The following is a 21,346-nucleotide window of genomic DNA, read 5'->3' as shown; positions in this document are numbered from 1 at the left end:
ATGTATTACATGTGTAGTAACCCTTAATGGCATTTTTGTTTTTGATTTTATTTTGCTGACCATTGGATTTAAGTGGACAGCTTGGGGCCAACCTTTGGCCTATGTTGGCTGCCTTTGTGAATATGATTTTTGGTTTTGAAGGCAGTATTTGTGCCAAATCTGTATCTTTTCTCAAGATTGGCCAATATTTCCGAATGGTTTTCTTTATCCCAGGTGCCATCTGATTGAATTGAGTAATGAATGGTATTTGCATTTGTGTATTGGATGGTTTAGGTTTATACTCTAAAAGTGTTGATCTTTCCAAAACCTCAACCTCTGATATAATATTGTCAAGGTGATTAGGTGAATATTTCCTGTCAATGAATCTGTTCCTAAGATCCTGTGCCTGATTTTGGAATGCGTCTAAAGTGGAGCTATTTTGTTTTAGTCTGATGAATTGGCCTTTAGGAATGTTATCGATCCATGCAGGGTTGTGATGGCTATCGGCATGTAGATAATTGTTCGCTTGAACCTTCTTAAAGTGAGTTTTGGTATGTAAAGTGTTGTTAGAGATATATATAACTAAATCCAAAAATTCTATAGAAACATTACTTGAAACAAACGAAAATTTTAAATTATACGAATTGTTGTTCATGTATTCTTGGAATAGGTGTAATTGTTGTAGTGACCCTGACCAAATAAAAATAATATCATCGATGTAGCGCCACCATAGTACCAGGTCTGCTCCGTAAGGGCAGCCGGACCAGATGGATTCGTTCTCCCAGCTGCCCATAAATAAATTAGCATAACTAGGAGCAAACCTGGTACCCATGGCGGTGCCACATACCTGTAAATAATATAAATTATTAAAATTAAAATAATTGTGTGAAAGTATAAATTGAATGCCAGAAATAAGAAATGTTTTAAGTGATGGTTTCATAGAAGGATCATTATCCAAAAAATGGCCGACAGCCTCACAACCCTGGACATGGTCGATAACAGTATATAGTGATGTGACGTCAGCTGTAACTAAATAATAATGTGGCTTCCATTGAATGTCCTTTAGGGTCTGCAGCATGTGGGTGGTATCCCTAAGGAATGAGGGAAGTTTAACAACGTACGGTTGCAAATGATGATCTATGAACTGTGATAGATGTGATGTGAGGGACCGGATGCCCGATACGATAGGACGGCCCGGCGGCTGCTGTAAATTTTTATGAATTTTAGGTATTATATAGAAAATGGGAATGATTGGAAATTGATTATATAAAAATTCAAATTCTTGTTTGGTAATTGTTTGGTAATTGTTTGGTAATTGCATTTTGGTCATTATTTGGTGGGATTACCAACAACAATTATTGGATTTTCTAAATATGGGCCTTGACCAAAAAGCATGTAAATTCAGCTCCAAACAATTATGCTTTACTTCAACAAAAACACGGAAGAAGTATACTATCCAACAGCACATCACATGTAATAGCACTAATATTATTTACCTCCTTGAATGTCCCTGTGGTCTGCAGTATGTGGGTATGACCACCAGACCTATCAAACGACGGTTCTATGAACACATCTACAATATCAAAAAAGGTCTAGAGTCCCATAGTGTGTCGAGCCATTTCCTTCATGTGCACAGTAAAGATCCTAAAGGTCTAATATGTGTAGCCATAGAGGCTGTTATACCTAACTGGCGTGGAGGGGATAAGACAAGCATGTTAGGTAAGAGAGAATCCTTTTGGATTTACGAACTACAAACTTTAGCACCGTCTGGACTCAATATAGAATTTGACCTGAAGCCGTTCCTTCTTGACAGATGAGATAACCAGTCTCCTGGGCTGACAATGTAATCGCTGCAATGTACTGTAACCTGTGGTTCATTCCATTTTATGGTAAGGTCCGGGCATTCATGATGAGGATGGTTCAATAAGTAGGTAGTAATCACCATCACCTTTCTATTATTATTATATTATAATATTTATCATAATTTTATTATAATACTATACAACATATTTTAATTACTTATTTTCACCCAACACCATTCTTAGATGGTTATATTTCCTTTAACACTGTTAATTTCCACTTCTAATACGTATCACTCTTATTTCCATCAGAAAGGTACATTTTCACCATCACTAATAACTTTCACTTTCAATTATTTATTATTCCTATTTTCAATATACACTCACTTATAAACTTCAAAGTATAGATATATACACAGTATTAGTTCACTTTAGGGATCATATTTGTGGTATATACTATCCCCTAGAAGGTCAAGTTCTGCTCAGCATACTTCTACATATCCCTAGCTTGGCCGGGTCTTAGCAATTTGAGATACGAATAATAGGGTTAATAATTTTTTTTTTTTTTTTTTTGTTAATCATATATTTTTTGTTAAGCATTTTGTTTTATTCATATGTATACTATTAAATTTCTTTTCCTATCCATGAGGATATATAGGTATCAGATACACATCTGTATTTTATGTATTGCACTAATTGTTATATTCTTTTATTTCCTTTATATATGTTTTTTCTCTGTTGTATGTCATGTCCATGAGTGTCCACACGCTGAGTGTCCCAGTCCTTTCATCTGCGCATGATCAAGATCACAAGGATGCACTGTCTCTTTAAACCGGGACTATATATTTCGGGACTTACAGGGACTACTTTTCATTACTTTTAACCCCTGAGGAAGAAAGCAAGACTTTCGAAACACGTAGGGTGGTTCTGTGAGGTCCCCACTACTCGGGTGTGAGTGCTGTACCCTTCCGAAGCTGGGAGCTGTGAGCTGTGAGCTGTGAGCTGTGGGAAAGCACATGCTGGCGTAGGAATATCCAACATTTCAGCATTGCTGTGTTTGGTGCACGTGGTGCGGGCAGACCAGGAAGTATCTCTGTGTGTGTCCTGGAGCTTCTGCAGTGCTGGGAGAGGACTGAGGCAGAAGCAGCTAGCTGTAAAAACCTGTCCCTGCCCATAAGAGACTCCTCGTCTGAGCCCAGGTGTTAACAACAGCAGCAGCAGCAGCAGCTATCCATAAGAGGGGATACTCTTTGAATTATCCATTGCCTGATTACATCCTGTTTTCGGTAAGCAGGTACCCCCACCCGAGTTGGAGAATCTTGCCTGAACCTAATATATGTTTTTATGTACTATTTTATGTGTAATAAGTGTATTTTATGATATTAATGATATACCATATTAAATGCCATTGTGAGTAGTTACCTGTTGTTCTCAGCGTTTGTTAAGTGTTGTTTGTTTATGTATGTGTATGTTTTACAGTATTATGCTATGATTTGATTTCTTTGTATATTTACATGTTTACCCTTACCACGTGGAGCATCCAATCGGACGGGCAATTTCCGTGGCTCTGGTTGTATATTTTATAATATCTATTAGAATTGCTTTGATCATTACAGTGTTGAGCGCCACTGATATAACTTCTTTTCCACTGACAGCAGGATAACTACCTCATCTATTTCTCCGCCTCCTGACGATTGAATGGGCTGATGGCAATCAGCATTTACAGCAACTCGGCGTGGATTGGTTCTGCAATCTAGAGGCAATCAGTACATTCAGCCTTGTGCCTTTCTTCTGATTGGCTAACAGTACTTTATATGCTCACCGAGCCCTGCTCCAAATCGGCTGAGCATAGTAGTCCTTAACCTGCGACAAAGTGCTACCCACAAGCTTGCTGTGTCCTGCTTTGCCTTGTGCAATTCTGCTAACCTTGTCATGTCTCCTAGTATCCTCGACCTCGGCTTGTACCCAGACTCCCACCTTCTCTTATCAACGACCACGGCTTGGTACCTGGACTACCACCTTCTCTACACCTCGACCTCGACTATTCTACATCTCCAACCCTAGACCACTAACCTACTTCTCCTATCCTGACCCGGCCACACGACTATGGATCTGCACACCGGACGCAGTCTCGCGGCTGCAGGTTGGTGTATTCTAAATACCCACCTCAGCCTCGCGGTTCTGTCCTATTTGTGGCGAGCACCTGTTAGTTTCATACATCACTGGGGAGTGCTTCCTTTTTCTTGCTTTATACACACTTACATGTAGTAGTAGATGCGGAGGAAACCGACTCCGATAGACACTTGGCCACTCTAGACTTTAAAAGGTCCACCTGATGCACAGGAGTAGAGATAGGCGAGTGTTTTGGGCATATTTGGATCCGACTCGGATTGGTCGGTTCCTCTAGTCTCAAAAAAGGCCAATCCACCTTTTTCAGACAGAGGAATCTGTATCCAGGTGGATTTTCTAGAATTCGAACACTCATAAAATCCATTGGCGTATTGTTAAAAAAAGGAACACACACAGAGAGACCTTCCTAATTTTATTAGCAGTCGCCAGTGGTATTTATCCCCTCAAACATCCCTGCAAATAAATTGAAAATTGAATTTGAATAAAGAGTACACATGAGGTACCCGGCTTGGAGATATTTAAATATACTTTGCATAGCTATTAACATGAGTCCCCTCCCACACTTCGTAAAACTATTTTCATACCAACTATATAGAGTTAATAAGCCCAAACACTGGAATGATGTCAGACCCAACAGGACTAAAACCCACAACCACTGCTTGTCTAACCAGCAACTCTAGCAGTGGGAGCTAAACCAGCTGATGGCCAGCAGTGCCCACTGTCTACTAACAGCATACCTAGAGATATCTATTTTGTTGATTGTAACCTTGAAAGCACTTCAAGCACTAAGTAATAATTTGTACCGAGTGCTATAAGTTACCAAGGCCAGGTGGCATTAAATAAAAGATGAACAGAACATGGGCAACCTCACTCTTCTGGGGCGAAAATAGGTGCCACCTCTGCAGCTTGAGGCATTACACAATAATAACTCCAGTTCGACAAGCAAGCACTTATTATTTGTAGACAAATATTCTTGGTACTATCTTACTGCTATAATTGTGTATCTTTTTAGACCAGCTGCGTGCAATCTCGTTTATATAGATTGTACGGGGAGGGGGGGCATTTAATCCATTGTATTTATCTATTTAAGCTGATATGGTCACTTGCAGGGCGACTGCACCTCTGAAGAAGTCAACCTGTGATTTAATGCATTTTACATTTTCAATCTGCATTGTGAAACAAACTCTAAATCAGGAGTCTTTTGTTCTGCAAATATACAGGCTTCATTCATTACGTAACATTACGAGCAATCCAAGCAATATCCTACATGCGTGTTTTTTAAAATAAAAAAAGTTTTGTAGCATTTGATACTTACTAAAATGTTTTAATTCAACTCAATGCCGTTTTTAACGAGTTTAAATATACTGAGCATCCTTTGATTTCCATAGCAGGTTTTAGCACACTTCCTCAGCAGTGCAAGATCTTTGTAACACTTTCCTGGTTCTGATCATTTATTTCCAATATTCCTAGCAGTTTGAGCTGTAAACTGTAACAATAGATAATAATTACCTTAGTAATATAAGAATACATTGTAGCTGCTGAGTTACACTGACTAAAAGATTGATTGAAAATGAAAGGTGGCCATTTAGTGAACCTAGGAAGCAGGATCTGTGCTGATCAGTCACAGGAGAACAAAATCGATCAGCTAAGGTAATTCGTTTACAATAAATGTAATCAATGGCTGCATATATTAACCCATATATTGGCCCACACCGTTTGATGCAGTTTGTCACTGTCAGAACCGGACAGACACTTCTTCGGGGTACACGACTACTGCCTTGGGCCCTCTGGAGATTCCACCATTCCCGGGACAATTTTTCCATTCACACTAGGCTGCAGGACATTTCGGCCCTCTTCTGATGTCGCACGGTCATCTGCGAGACCCAGTGATTTAGAACGGCGCTAAACAAACAGTGCTAGTGATTAAAGTGATAAATACACATATAAGGTGAAATGTAAGGTGTAACAGAAACAGATTCTCAACCTTCCTACGGGGAATATGTACAGATTCCTGTCGGGATAATGTAGACACAGGTGTTGGAAGGAAGCGATGGTATCAGGAACACCCCAAAAATAGAAAATACAAAAAATATTGTGCAGTATATTGGCATAAAATATGAAATACAGAGAAGGTCTTGGCTCTATAAAATGCCTACTTACAACAGGTAAGTGGTATAATCAGCATTGAACAGGTCAACAGGTACGTGATATGCCGCAGTTGCAGGAACCCAAACGCCTGGTAATGCAGGGGAGATCTCACTCGGGTAGGGGTACCAAGGAAAAACAAGGGGTGACCATAGTGTAGATCGAAGAATTCAATTTTATAAGTTAAAAAACAGTGTAGGAAATGTACTCACAATAAGTACATAGTATATGTACACATAGCGTTTTCTTGAGGCAGTTGAGCGCTGGTAGATGGACCTTCTGCTGCTGCACTTCCAAGTGATCCTCGCCGGTTCACGGTGGATGGCGTGTGACGTCACAACCGGTACGGGGGTGACGACTTCCGGTATGGCACACACAGAAGCAGGCAGCAGGGAGAAGCGGAAATCTCGGCACCTTCAGTTTCTCAACAGTTGTGCAGGCTGCAGACGGCTCAATGATGGCTCTAGGCGTTTCGCTGTGTTTCCCACAGCCTCCTCAGGAGCAAGTGATACCCCCAATGGGTTCACAGTTTATATAGTATGTGTAATCAATCAATTAAAAATGGCTAAATTTAACACAGGTCCTCCTTCTTAAAGGTACATGACTCTGCGGTCAAAATCAACCTCACTATAATAAAATTATTAAGATAATAATAGACCCTCAGGTCAAAGACAATATATAACATAAAATAATAAGTCCCTCTCCCCTCCCATTCTGTTGGTCCACCCCCACATCCCACCCCTCCCCACCCATCCCTTGAAATCATTCCCTCTCCCCTCCCATTCTGTTGGTCCACCCCCCCCATCCCATCCCCTCCCCCCCCCCCATCCCATCCCCTCCCCCCCCCCATCCCTTGACACATTGCATCGATTTTTGATGTTTATTTCATGTATATTGATTGATCTTTATTCTCCATTTTCTCTCTCCCATCTCTCCAATTTTGCCATGAGTTATTATTTTATGTTATGTATTCCGAAACGCATAGAGTGGTAGCCGCCCTGAGAGGAGAGAATTTGTAGCAGAACATACACACCCACGACCGGAAGTGACGTATCGGGACTAGACGGAAGTGACATATCGGAGCTAGCCGGGCAGGACCATCCACCCGAGAGGGAGCTCCATGCAGAGACCCTCACAGCGTCCTATAACACCAACGATTTGGACAGGAACAACATACTCCAGAGGGAGCCCACGAGGGGGAGAGTCCTAGAAGACGGTCTCCAACGCAGAGTCCACACCAGAGGTGGAGAGTCCCAGAGAGTGGTGTCCCACGCAGAGTCACACCGGAGGAGGCGGGTGAGCCTGAAGCTAACAGCTTTCTCTCCTTGATCACATTGAATGTGATACAATAAAAACAAGTATTTTATGCGTGTAAGTGTTCATTTTTAACCCTATAAAGTCGAGTTTTTTTTATAGTACTGGTCTGTACTATGGTTATCTTTTCTTTTGCATACACATTGCTGCTGAGCTGAGATTTGGAGTCTCCACATCCCTGGTTATCTTTTCTTTTGCATACACATTGCTGCTGAGCTGAGATTTGGAGTCTCCACATCCCTGGTTTAGAAATCCTCCTTGCTGAGACCATTGTGTCAAAACCGCTTGTTTTTGACTTACATCTTGTAAGTAGGCAACACTTATGAGCCAAGATCCAACATAGATTTCATACACCAGTTATAAAACTGTCTGCACTTAGATTGTTTTGTTTTTTGTTCTATTTCCCTTTATGCTCCCCCTGGAATGCAACTGGACAGGAACACTACAGGAACACTACATTTTGCCATCCATTTTGGCGGTATCAGGTGTATTCTTCCCCCTGACCTCGGGAGGCGCTATTGCAGTGAGTTTTTCTGCATGTGTTAGAACCCCAGCTGGTAGTCCTACAGGTGAGCAGACTTCACTTGCAGAGTTCATAGCTCTCACAGGCGTCTCTGTAGATTTGTTTTTCCTGAGCAGCCAATTTAGAAACCAATGTTTTTTTTTTTCCTGCAGACTTTGGTCACAGCGTCAGTACCGTGTGTGGATTACCGTCTGTCACATTCCCCCCAGTCAAACCGTGGTGTTGTGGCTTTCTCCAGTGTAGTGTAGTTTTCCTGTCTGGATGTGTATCCCTTTAATTCTGGTCACTTCTGCCATGATTCTTTTGGTCTTGGTTTTGTTGCTCATGCTGTTGCAGGAACTGTAGGCAAACAAAAGCACAACAATTTTCCCGGGTGGTCTCCGGGGCCCCTTTGAAATTAAAGGGCCACCTTTCATCCCAATTTCTGCCACCATATGTAGGAAACAAGTGCATAGGTATAACCAGGGAGACATATATTGAGGAAAATAAATCTGGTCTTTTATTCAGCCCATAGCATCAAACAATACATCTTTAAGGCAGTATACAAATAAACAAATAAAACAGGCCTATCCCTTTTGTAAGGACTGACTCACACTTCCCGGTCCCTATATGCAGCACTGAGATTCTAGGCCTCTTGCCAACCTCTGACCCAAAGTCCAAATAGTTACCTGTTGTCAGGGCCTCTTTCCCTCAGTCCGGGTCTGGGTTGGTGTCCGTGGGGTGCATCCTCTGGCGGGTTCCAGCGACCACTGTGTCCAGGAATAAAAGGTCTTGTTCCTTTAAATCTCTCTTTGTCAGCCCACACTTCCTTAGTGCTAGTGAGATCCCCTGCAGATTAAGCAGGAGGCTTTTCTACCCAACCTATATGCCAGGTGGAGACTGGCTAATTGTATGTAGCTGCAATTAACCAACTCCCTGCTGGACTCAGTCAGATCCAGGTTTTATATTTGGAGCCCTTTTAGACAGGGGGTTAAGGCTCTGTCACAAGCACCAAAATGAGGGCATATACCTGTAGTAGTTCTCCCCCCCCTTGCAGACCACTTCCCCTTCCTGGTTGACAGTTTAATATTCCTTGTGGAGCACACCTGAGATACCTGTGAGATACGCTAATAGTTAGATTAGCTACGTTTGTTAGCAGTAGGCAGCTCAAAAGTAGGATGTGACAATGATAATCCCATCAGCTGGTTTTGTTCACACTGCTAGAGCTGCTAGCTAGAAAAGTAGTGGTTGTGGGTTCTAGTCCTGTTGGGTCTGACACTGTTCCAGTTATGCGGATGGTACTATAGGCTTATCAACTCTATATAGTTGGTAGGAAAATACTTTTAGAAAATGTGGGATGGGACTCATTTAAATACACTTTGCATAGCCATTAGCATATCTCCCAGCCAGGTACCTCAGATGTGCTTCTTTTTCAGCACAGGTATGTCTCTCCAATTTATTTTGAGGGATATATACCACTGGTGACTGCTAATAAAATTAGACATCTCTTTAGTGAGCGGGACTGATTTGATCATAATAAAAAACACAGAATTCTGGGAATTGGATTTGGACAGTTCCGTCCATCTCTACGCTGGAGCCCAAAAGGGATTTCCCCTTATTGCTAGTTCAATTCTGCTCCAAATCCTAGCTGTTGAAAAGTGCACAATTACAGACGCAATAAAATAGACAGCTCCTGATACTTTCTTTAGAGGTTTGTAAAAATGTAGTGGTCTAGTATGTGAATGAAAAAGGACTGGGATGCTAAAAAAAAAAAGTTGACTTGCATGAAATAAACAATGTTTTGCAGGACATTGCCGCTTTCAAAGGTTAATATACCAGCTCCCAATAGCAGTCAATAACGAGAGTTAGTGATAGGTTTATCAAAGGCCGACCCCAGTGAAAATCTTCCCTCTTATTCTAGGTTCATACCCATTGTCATATCTGTTATGGACCTCTGGGGGGGCTAGAGTTTGGCCATAAAAGAAAGACATTTTGAACGTGCAACTCTGTGTCACTGTATTAACCCTTTGGGCATCCCAAGATGTAGCTACTACCTCACGGGATCTGGTACCCTGGGTGTCCCATGAGGTAGTAGCTAGATCCAAAAATCCTGCTAGTTTTCCATTTGTTTTTTTAAAGAGCAGGTCATGCTTAAGGGGCAAGATACTAACATTATATAAGTAAAACTCATAATAAGCTTCACAATTCTCACCTTCAACAAAGGTCACTCAAATGAGTAATGTCTCCCCTCAATCCATCCCAATATACCATCTGTCATGAACAGCACACAAGTGAGCACATGACTTAGAAATGCAACCAGGGTTAATACACACAGCTAAACTGGCCAACTCACCTTTCTCCTGCACAAGGTACAGTACTTCAAATTAGTTCATATTTATCCTTTACTCAATTGCAATCATATCTATACGCTGCACCCACACAGGAAATATCATATATGAAATTTGCAGAGTCTAAGGTCGCTGTTTATTAAAGAAAAACTATGAACTTAACACAGAAAAATCTGTTCTACCAAAAAGTGTCCGAAAATGTACTTTACTCTATACAAAGCGTGCAACAGTTCATTCAGAGCCCAAAGCATCACTTATTCCAGTTTTGTTTTAATATCTATATAAATATACAGTGCTTAGGTTACAGAAAAAAATTACAACAAGAATATACTGTTATAATAAATACAGACCAGTTTCTGAAAATAAAAGGATAACACAAACAGAAATCCCTATACAGTACGTTACCGTATATTATATGTTTTTCCCAGAGAGGTCACTGGCATTGGAAAGATGAGAACTCGCGTGTCTGATCCCAAAACACACCTCCTTTTGACTTCTAACTCATAATTAAAAAATAGGGCTTTATAGTCTACATCCCCTTCATTGAGAACCATATAAGCCCACCCCTCTTGTAAATCAGCTACTTGGATGAAAGTTGCGACTTAAAAAACATTTTCTTCTGACAATTAAATTTTACTCAATACATGAACACACTCATAACTTAATTTATCTAATACTTAGACAGATGCCATGTTCACCATTGTTGTATCTTTGTACTTCACATACACGCCTGCATATAGAATTTGACAGCCCAACGCCTATTTTTGCATGAGAAACAGGTATCTGTCTTTAGCACTCCTTAATCATGAAGAGTATGATTTGATTCATCTTCTTGCAATGGTGACAAATATGTATCTGTTATTATTCAGAATAGGTATCACAGGATATCCTATATTTAATATTGTCCTCCAACGAAGTGGAGACCCGTTTGTCACTTCTCTGTGATGCACAGCGGATATTTCAAGAATGTTAAGGTTTTCTTTGAGGCTGACAGCCCATGATCTGGCTATTGTCTACAACCTTATAAACTACACATATTTCACTTTTCGTGGGCCATCAGTGATAGCCCCAGATTAAGCCCCTTTTCTTGATCAACATAGAAACAGGAAGAGTGTTAAACTGTCATAAACACAATTTATTGTATTTTTTAAGTCAAAGTGTAACCACATTAAACCCCGACGCACCAGATTGACTAAAAAATACTTAATATATCACGGAATACACATTACAGGGTGTATGCGAGGTTGTATCCACCCAATTCTGGGTATCACGGCCTGTGTGATGTTGCTGGCACAGCTTTGGAGATCGTTAATGCAAATAAGTGTAGCAGGCCTGCACTTTGCAAAACACTTCAGTACCACTTTTAGCTGAAATTGTTGAGGGTTCCTTCTGACGGTGCTTGCTCCTCCGTGCTGCTTTCACGCCGATGATCTGCTGGGCCTCCTTGCATGAATCTGCTGTTCTCCCTCCAGTCAATGCCTGCTCTCTCTAGCGGGACGGAGACCAGTCCCCGGGTCACATGCGATCAATCCTGAAGTTCTCCAGGCTCATGCAGATCTGTTGTAGCACCTCTGTGCTAGCAGCTCTCCCCTTGCAGCTCTGCCCCTGGGAGTCCTGCCAAGGACTCTAAGGCTGCGATTAGACCCAATCAGGCAATGTGTGTCCGCATCCTTGTGACGAATCTAGGGTGATGCTCACGCCCAAAACCTGCACTGCGGGCAACGGAGGAGACAGGGAGGCGTGTTGGAGGTGTGGCTGTGAGCGGTTCGCCCTCAGTCGCTGAACCGCTCACATGATGCGGGCACCGCGCGACAAAATAAAACATTTCAATTTGCTTGGGAGAAGCTCACGTGGTCGCTCTGCAGCGCGCACGCTGCGTGCGAAGTATATGCCAGGGGTGCTCAAACTTTTGGTGCGGCGCCGCCTGCCTGCTCTCCGAAAGTGCTTGCGCCCCCTAACCACCTCCCCTTTCCTTTGTGCCAGCGTCAAATGACGCAGCAGGGTCATGCGATGTCACGTGACCCCATGGCGTCACTTGATGCCGCGTTGCCTGAAGCCGGCTGAATCAAGGTAAGCGAGTTACAGAGGCCTTGCTGGGCACCCTGGCATTTAATTTAAATGCTTTGGGGAAAGAGCGCGGAGCCTCTGTAACCGTCGCGAACCCCCCTATCAAAAAAAAGTGCACACCCCCCAGTTTGCGCACCCCTGATTTAACGTTACAGGCCTCTGAAAATATGCAGTAAGGCTTAACATGACTAAGTTAGGTTAATATCATGTTAAGGTACTTAGCAGAGCTTTGTGGATCCAGCCCTCAGAGCTGAGTTAGTCAGGAATAAAACTACATACATATAACATATGCGGTTTGTAGAGATGAAGCCCTGTCTTACTGTATATTATGCAAGCTTTGTTAAACAGTATTGACTTATCTCCATAAGTTACAAGGTTGCATGAAGAATTCAAGAGACTTCTAAACATGTTAGGACCATTTAGAAACTGTAGGAATTACTTTTCCTGACCCTTGAACGTACAAAAACTATTTTTTTTTTCATGTTTGAACAGGATCCTGCACAGAAATCCTAAAACACTCGAACTTCTAATTGAAGGTTGGTGTGCTGAGAATTTTTGTGGTGGTATTGCTATGATCTGTCTTTAACCCATTCCGTGCTGAAAATAACTGCTGCTTATCAAAAGAAATTTGATAACCAGAAAATGCTTATATTGATTTTTTTTTTATATTCTCATATATGTATGTTTATAGGGCAGTGCCACAAAAGACAACATTAAAGTAGTGAGAGATGTATTTAATAGGTTCAAAGTTTAAAAAAAAATAATAATAATTTGTTGAAAGTCTGTGAATTTTTCGTTGTTTCCATGTAAAACAGAGGCTCTAAAAGTCTTGCTCGCTCCTCCTTAACGATGATATAAGCACATGTAACCCCTCCTTGCCCAGCTCCCAAGAAGGAGGGTTACAACTAAGTGAGGTGGAATAGGTTTGTACAGGTGTTGGTGCTTAGACTCTCATATCTTTTTTTTCTCAGGGTGCTAGCGTCCGGGCTGGCTGGTAGAGTAGGCTGATGTAAGAAGGGCGCCAGGAACTTTATTTGACAGACAGGTTACTTTAATTGACAAGACAGACTTCATACATTCTTCTTCCCTGGGAACTCAAATAGTTCCCAAGGGAGGTACGCAAGCCTTTGTCACCTTCCCTTGCCCATGGCTAAAGGGAACTTGAAATCTCTGGCTCCAGTGAACTGGTCACTCCCAGGTACCATCCAAGACTCTGTATAGGCAGGGCCGGCGCAAGGGCTTCATGCGCCCTAGGCGAAACTTAAAATGTGCGCCTCCCCCTTTTACTTACCAGGTTTGGCAGTAGCGGTACATTGGGAGAAGAACGGCAGAGGAGTCAGGGAGCGGCAGTAAAAGACGATGTCAGCGGAGTGAAGACGTTGAGACAGCGGGTGGCGGTGGCTTGGCTGTGGCAGGCAAAGACATCGGATCGAAGCAGAAGCACAGGAGATGGCAGAGGAGGTACGTGCTGTAACACCGGAAGTTGACCGGCGTATTGTGGCAGGACGGCCTCACGGCAGGGTCAGTAAGATGCTTGGGCAGAGGATTAAGCTGAATCAGGTTTGTTTATTAACTAGCAGACAAATGAACATAATGGGTACTGTCCCTTTAAATCATAATAAAGCATAGAAATGTTTGTTTCTGTTCCCTTTAGGGAAAGCTAACTGCACCATAGCTTTTGCCCTCACTAACTGCATGGCCCGCTAAGCTGGTTCTCAAGCCAAAAACATGCCCTGGCATATCAACAATGTAACACAGTTTCTGCATACAACAACATGTTTTTTGCTTATCTGTCAATCCTTTGGAGCAGACGTCAGTGCTTCAGCACGGACTTGCGTCCTTTCTTCCTAGGGAAACTCAGTCCCACGTTGAGCCCAGAGAAACTCCTCTGTAACCAGCTTCCGCAGCTGGGGAGCACTTCTATCTCTGCCTCTTCTCTGGGGAAAACAGTCTCTCACTCTGTGACTCCCAGCATTGTCTTAAACACTTCCTTGTTTCAATGAGGAGCCCAGCCCCTGATTAATCAGATTTCAGCTGCTGCTCTTTCTCTGAGGAAATTAACGCTCTGTGGACTGGAAAGCACACTTACTTCACTGTTCCAGCCTACTGAGTCAGTAACTCTGTCACAAAATATATAGTTTAAAGGATTTGGGGTTTTGAGCTTGCTGGCACTGTGTGTTTTTAAAGAGTTGGAGGACAGCTTTGACAGAAAAAGCTATCAAAAAAGACATCTTTGAGGAAGGGATTTATTGCCCTTAGTGAGAATGGGGACCAATAACTACATTATTTATTTTTAAAGCTTTTTATTTTTCAAAGTGTAGGCAATAATTCACACAAGTCGGTTTTTATTTCAACACCCACTATAATGTTTAGTGCTTTTCTGAGTTCCAGAAATATTTTCTGAATGCTACAAATCAAACAAGATAATCCCCCTGCAGGTATATAATTCCAGACATTCACTGGAAGGATTTATTAAAGTTGGAAATTATGACTGACTGTTGCAAGCGTAAAATGCATTTCAGAAAATGATCTTAGAGCTGGAATTTTACAGACAGGGAAATCCATAGATTTTTCTGTTGCAAAATGTCATCTGCAGCATGTTTAGCAAATAATATTGTTTAGTGCGTGTATTGGTCTTGCAAAACAGGTTTAGAAGCAGCTTGTTTTAGTAACTGCATAACTGTCCATGTACAAAAGCCCCAGAAAAGGACATTTTATAATGTCTGAACCAAACGAAAAGGCTTTTTTTTTTTTTTCAAATGATCTCTGTTCAAGTTGTATTTACATTTTTAAGGCAGAAAGAATATTATTTTAGTTCCCACAATTTTTTCTAGTGTTTACATAAAAAAATTAGAATAAATTGTATCCAGTCAATTCAAGATAATAGACGTGTAGAAGTATTTATGTAATTGTGGCTATAATAACTTAAAAAAGGAATTTTAATGGAACAATTATGACTAGGAGTGAGCAAACATAAGAAACCCACATATGTCTTCTGCAGGTCATGAAAACCTCACCCCAATTCCACGTCATACAGCTACTGCAGACAGGGATTCTGGGTAATAAGTAGAAAAGGGATGGGAGCATTCTTGAAAAAATAGTAGAGCTGCTACGGTTGCCAACTGGGGCATACAGTAGATCAGAGGTGTGCAAACTGGGGGGCGCGCCCCCCTAGGAGATTTCTGTGGGGAGGGCGCGGGCGGTTGCAGAGGCCCCGCGCTCTTCCCCAGGGTATTAAAAGTAAATGCAGGGGGATCGCGTTCGCAACCTCAACTTACCGAGATTCAGCCAGCGTCTGGACGTGTCTCCATGGCAAATGATGCCGGGGGTCATGCAGCGTGACATTACGCGGTGTGACGTCACTCGTGCGTTGCCATAGCAACATGGGGTCAAATGATGTCACATGACCCCGCGCATCATTTGACGCCGCACTAAGTGAAGGGGGGGCGAGCACCGGGGGAGACAAGGCTGGGGGACGCAGGAGAAAAAGTTTGCATACCTCTGCTGTACATCATAAAGAACCCATGCTGCACATATGAGAATAGAAGGAAAGAAAGCATTCCCGTGGACCTCTGCAAAAAACTGTTATTTAATGAACACTGATCAATGCTTCGGTCCTTACTGGACCTTTATCAAAACAGACAGTGCTCATTAAAGCAGCAGTTCAAGCTGCCGTTTCCCCCCCCCCCCCACTCTTTAATATGTGCATCAATACAATCCACACAGTGATAATTAATTAGCTAAGTTGCTGATCGATCCATACTCCTGTGATTGATTGGTGAAGATTCCGCTCGAGGGCTCACAAAATGGCTGTCAGTGCAGCAGAAGAGGACTAAATATGCAAAGTTCTGTGGTGAAGATCATGTGACCAGGCAGTCACTCGATACAATTGGTGCACTGCTAGAGAGAGGGCAGGGATCAAAAAAGGGTGTGCCAGAGCCTGTTTCAGAAGAGGAAAGGGATGTGACTTTGTAAATGCTTGCTATAGAAACAAAAAAGGCTTTTACATTATAATACATTAAAAATGTATTTTCGTTTTTTTTTTGTTTAAATGCTACAAGTATTTTCTCATAGTACAGAACTGATTATTTAAAAAAACAAAACATGTAGGATATTGCTTGGTCTGCAGCTTTAAATAACTGTTTTTTGTGCAAGTCCACGAGAGGGCTTTCTTTTTTTCTAGTTTGGGGGAATGACACACTGAGGGGCATATTCAATTAAGTCCAATACTGCACGGTAACTCATTTATACAACATGCAGAGAGATAACTGTGAACACAATTTGTCCTTGCTGGAGTGAACTGTATAGTCACTGGAGGAAGTTAAGCTGGTATCAGGAGTCCATAACTTAGTGCCTAGTGTGATGTGGGAGGACGGAATAGCGCCCTGATCCTCTAACCAGTAACTCTACTTCTACGATCTAAAATTACTAACCCCCATTGCATAAATACAATGTACTACCCACTATTTAATAACTAATCTAACCAGTCATCACCCTTGATGACCTCCTACTGTCCTTTTACTTTGGTAGGCGCTGTTTCTCCCTTGTCTAGTCCCTGTTTTCCTTTTTTTCCACTAAGATATCTCTTGGCTGTTTCTGTCTCTGCCTCGGCTTTTTGTTCTCTCACTCTTTCATCTTTTCCCTGTTATTGTGACCTACTCTAAGTTTCTTTTGTACGTAATCTTTACTTTTGACCTGCCCTTTCTCCTCTCCCGTGTCTCTCCCTCTCTGCTATGAGACACTCTCTTATCTATCTTTCCTGCCTAATTTCTACTCCCCTGTACTTTCTCTCCCTTTCTCTTTAAAGCTATGTCCCTGGATGGAGAAAAGCTCTGCTCTATTTACATGAATAGGACTGAAATTTTCTTCAGCGTGGAAAACCAGCCAGGCGGATTTGCAGCATACTGAATAAGGGCAACAAATTATCACTGTCTCCCATTTATTTTTCTCCAGGCTCTCTCTCTCTGCTTCCATCCTCAACTGCAATGGCTTGCATCTTTATCAGACCAGCTGTAAGGGAGTGAAGGAGTTAATTCCCTCTACAAGGATCAGGAAACTACACACTGGTATCAGGTTGCCTACCTGAGCTGCCTGAGGTGTGTGAAATGAACAGACTAAACAGGGTTTAAAAGGCAGGAGGTAACTGCTTGTCATGGTCCCTGTTAGAGTTCCTGTTTTGCAAGAGAGGAGGGGCACAGATGATTGCCTGTGACCCATCTTGGATTCACACCCAGCAACAACAGAGCTCCAACCTGCAGGGATCCAGGCTTCTTGTTCACCAGAGGGATTTGCCTGGGAACAGTGGGAACCCAAAGCCCCACACCACAGAGAAGCCTGCACAGAAATAAGGCAAGAGACTTCCTGGGAGCAGCAGGACTGCACGCCTGCATTTGAAGTTAGCCAGGAGAAACCGGAGACGCCGGACCAGCATACTAAGACAATACTTTCATATACATTGTTCCCTGATAGTATGTTATGTGTTTTGGACAGGGAACTGGCCTATCCAGCCAGTCAGATAGTTAGGGCATGTACTGTTTATTTTGTCTCCAAAGTGGAGTAGGCTTTCTTATTATGCTTTGTGTTTTGCTTTAAAAGGACAGTGTGCCCAATGTTTTGTTCTTGTTTGTGGAGAAATAAACCACTCAACGTTTTGATTCGCCCTTAAATGCATGTGTGGACTCTTAACTGATCTCACCTACAAGCCGCTCCATCACACCAGCAAATAGCGGTACCGAATGCCACCAGCATGTCAAACCATTGCTTCCATGTTGTAGCAGGATATCATAGCAATTCAATAGCTTCTCAAGACACTTTACAAATGTTCTCTTTACTGCAAGAATCCCTTCAAAGTAATCAAAAACAATTAAAGTAGCTGCCTTTCTAAGAACGGGGTGTGGGCTTTACATAATAATCTCTTGCGATTACGAGGGTATTCATGGGAGTTGAGCATGTGCCAGTGAATAAGAGAGGTGGAAACAGATTAGCCCAAATGTTATGCTATCTGGCATATTGGATGTACTTGTTAATGAACCAGGAATTGTCACAGGGAGACTCCTGGAGCAGTAGAACCTCGACGGCCAGAACAGTAGGGAAGGCAAGGATTGTTGGGGTCACAGACCCAGTCAGAGGCAGGCAACAAGCAGGATCGTCGGGGTCACAGACCGGATTTGGTGGCAGGTAGCAAGCAGGATCATCGGGGTCCAGGCAGGGGTTGTGGCAGGCAGCAAGGAGGATCGTCGGGTCCAGGCAGGGATCGGTAACAAGAAGGGAGGAGCAGTAGCTAGACAGGGGAGCAGGAACTGGGACCAGGGACTCCCAAGCAGGAAACAGACAGGAGACAAGCCCGTACATAGGCAAGGACCTTTAGTAAGTAATCAGGACTCCACACGTAACAGAAGCATAGGCATAAGGAGTCAGGACACAAAATAAAGGCAAGGGAGGAACAGGAAACATGAACTTATAAGGACAGGAGCACCAAGAGCAGACAGACAGACAGAGGAACCCCATAGCAGACAGAAACAGACAAGGGAACTGTGGCTGGGAGCAGGATGTCTAGGAAGACTCTAACAGGAATATTTCCCTGGTCAGCATAGGATAATATCACATGGCAGACACTGTCATATGGTTTGAGCCACATTTCAGTTAAGTCCTGAGCAGATAACAACCAGTCTTCCTATCAGGGGTGTGGAACCCTCGGAGGGAACATGGAACCTCCAAATCAACTCGAGACTCGAATAAGTTAAATTGATAGTGTTTAATGGTCACACCAAGGTAGTAACACAAAATGCAAACACAGAGGTGCCTGTAAAATCAGCAGAGCTACATGCAACAGCAATGGTAGCCAGGGAAAAACAAAAGAGCAGGAGACAAGAAGCGCAAGGGGAAACACAAAGCAAAATAAAAAGGTACCTCAACAGTCTGCAGAGCTAGATGCAATTTATGGTAGCCAGGGAAATACAAAGGAGCAGGGGACAAGAGAATGGCCAGACTGCTGCTCTTGAACATAAAAGTTGACAAGCAACAACTAGCAGGCTGGCTGGAGTTTATATACCCTAAACTAAGATGCTGCTGGCCTCATGGAAGATTCTAGTTCCTACCAGATCTGGGCCTGAACTTGACTCCTCTGTGTGCCCCTGCAGGTCTAAGCGGAGTATTGCGGCAGGGAATCCTGACACATTTTTGTGTGTACTGGCAACAGCACGTGGAATATGTAAATATTGTATATTACGTGGAATATTGTAACCATTCTGGTCCAGCCAAGCTTGTTATGCCTTGAAATTTATAGATGCTGAGGGGTCAGTTAAAGAGAAAGTTAAAATGTTTACGTCTTCCACCAGCCTCTCCTTGTAAATGATGTTGAAGGAGCTCTGCCTGTTAACTGGTGAATCTGATTTTGGGAACTTTGAAAGGGGACACTATGGGCACTATGTACTAACATATTTCTTCAAATTTGTGTTGCGTCAAATGCTTCAAACTATAAACCAACACAAATAGGCTTAAAACATGCGTCCTATTTGTTAAGCTTACCTAGCCCCTACTACAAATATATGTATACTGTGAAAAATACAGAACCAAACTGCTCCACCTATCACATGGTGAGATAAGGAATAAGAGACACTGTCCCGGATCTGCCTGGCAACACATGACAGGAGATATGAGATTGGATAAGAAGAAAAACCAATAGAATGTTGAAACAGTTTGAGAGAGGGGAAGTCCAAAAGCCATTCCGAGACAGACACAGATATAGCTAGTGACAGTCTGAGAGACACACAGAGACAGCTAGTGACAGTCTGACGGCCGGAGATAGAGCCAGTCAGCGCCATCTTAGGCCCCAGTGAGGGAGTTGAGTGAAGAAGTCACCTCACAAGCAGCAAAGCGGATAAATCTGAGCCCTGCTGTTTCATTATCACATTGTGGTGAGTAACTGGAACTGAGCTTATAAAGAATTGCACAAAAGACTCATTATCAATAGCTGAAATACAGGAAAGGAGAGAAGTCAGGTGTGAGGAGAATTGGTCAACAGAAAAGGCAGGTCCGGATGTTTGCCGCACTGTTTAAGGCACGACTGGATAACAGACAGGCGGGAGAACCTGTGGATGTAAGAGGGGTCACACTTGTTTTGTCACTTGGTACATACATTTTAGAAGATGGCTGATGCTTTCTGTGACAGGTTAGATTCCCTATCTGATAGCTATACAGGAAAAACTATGTATAGCTGCAATGTTCAGCAAGGAGGTGGTTAATCTCAGCTATAAAGCAGGCTGAGGTAATTAGACAGGACTCAGCTGGCTCGTTAGGAGGGGTTAAAAGCATCGATCACAGCAGTCTGAGGACTGACTGATCCAGTGAGAGATGCATCTTGGAACGCTGCAGAGACCACATTTGTGATGGACAGGGGCCCAGGTTAAGCCTGGCCCCTGTCCATTCTACCCTGGGGCTCATCTGGCCACCAGACCCCGGAGCTACCTGGTTTTAACGTACTATGCAACCCCGTGCATACCCTGTAACTTTGACTCTTTTATTCCTGTTGTGAAAATGTACTAAAGCATAAAAATGTTGAGTTGTGATGCATCTAGTTTTCCTATGATAGGATGCTCTAGTTATGTGTCGTCTTGTTTTGTCCTACTTCGTCTTGTCTGGTCCTGTCTTCATTTTTAACAGATTTCAGTATTGTTGTTGTATGAAAATGCTGTATTCAAGTCGCACATGAATATGCTATGTTATATTTGTACTTGAATTTTCTTTGAATAAAGCAAAAAAAAAAAAAAAGCATAAAAATGTGATTTGTGTAACAGTAAAGCGGAGCCAAAGTGTCACGCTGCGCTCACCACAAACAGGACTAAGACCGCGGGGCTGAGGTGGGGATGGAAAGACACCGACCCACAATCACGCAATCCGGTCCGGAATGCGTAGACCAAGTCGTATAGCCTAGTCGGGTTGGACAGGTCAGGGTAATCAGGGTACTTGCCGTGGTTCAGTGTTGGAGAGTGGAGAATCGTAGATATCCGTTAGCCAAGGTCCAGGGTTTGCGAAGGTAGAATGATCAAGAGACGTAGCCGGGG

General features: G+C 42.7%; 1 long non-coding RNA gene across 2 annotated transcripts; it reads left to right on the top strand.

Moving 5' to 3' along the window:
* The first annotated feature begins 2,384 nt into the window (after nt 1-2,384).
* Nucleotides 2,385-20,977, top strand: LOC142494920 (uncharacterized). Of its 2 annotated transcripts, XR_012801609.1 has the most exons (4): nt 2,385-3,921; nt 12,777-12,820; nt 13,579-13,745; nt 17,238-20,977. It is a non-coding gene; the product is annotated as an uncharacterized LOC142494920 (long non-coding RNA). The 2 variants fall into 2 exon arrangements; XR_012801610.1 differs by lacking the exon at nt 12,777-12,820.
* The last annotated feature ends 369 nt before the right edge of the window (nt 20,978-21,346 follow it).

Source organism: Ascaphus truei, chromosome 5 (genome assembly GCF_040206685.1).
Source record: "Ascaphus truei isolate aAscTru1 chromosome 5, aAscTru1.hap1, whole genome shotgun sequence".
NCBI classification, from domain to species: Eukaryota; Metazoa; Chordata; class Amphibia; order Anura; family Ascaphidae; genus Ascaphus; species Ascaphus truei.
Note: the sequence above shows the minus strand (reverse complement) of the source record. Positions and strands in the feature narration are given on the sequence as shown.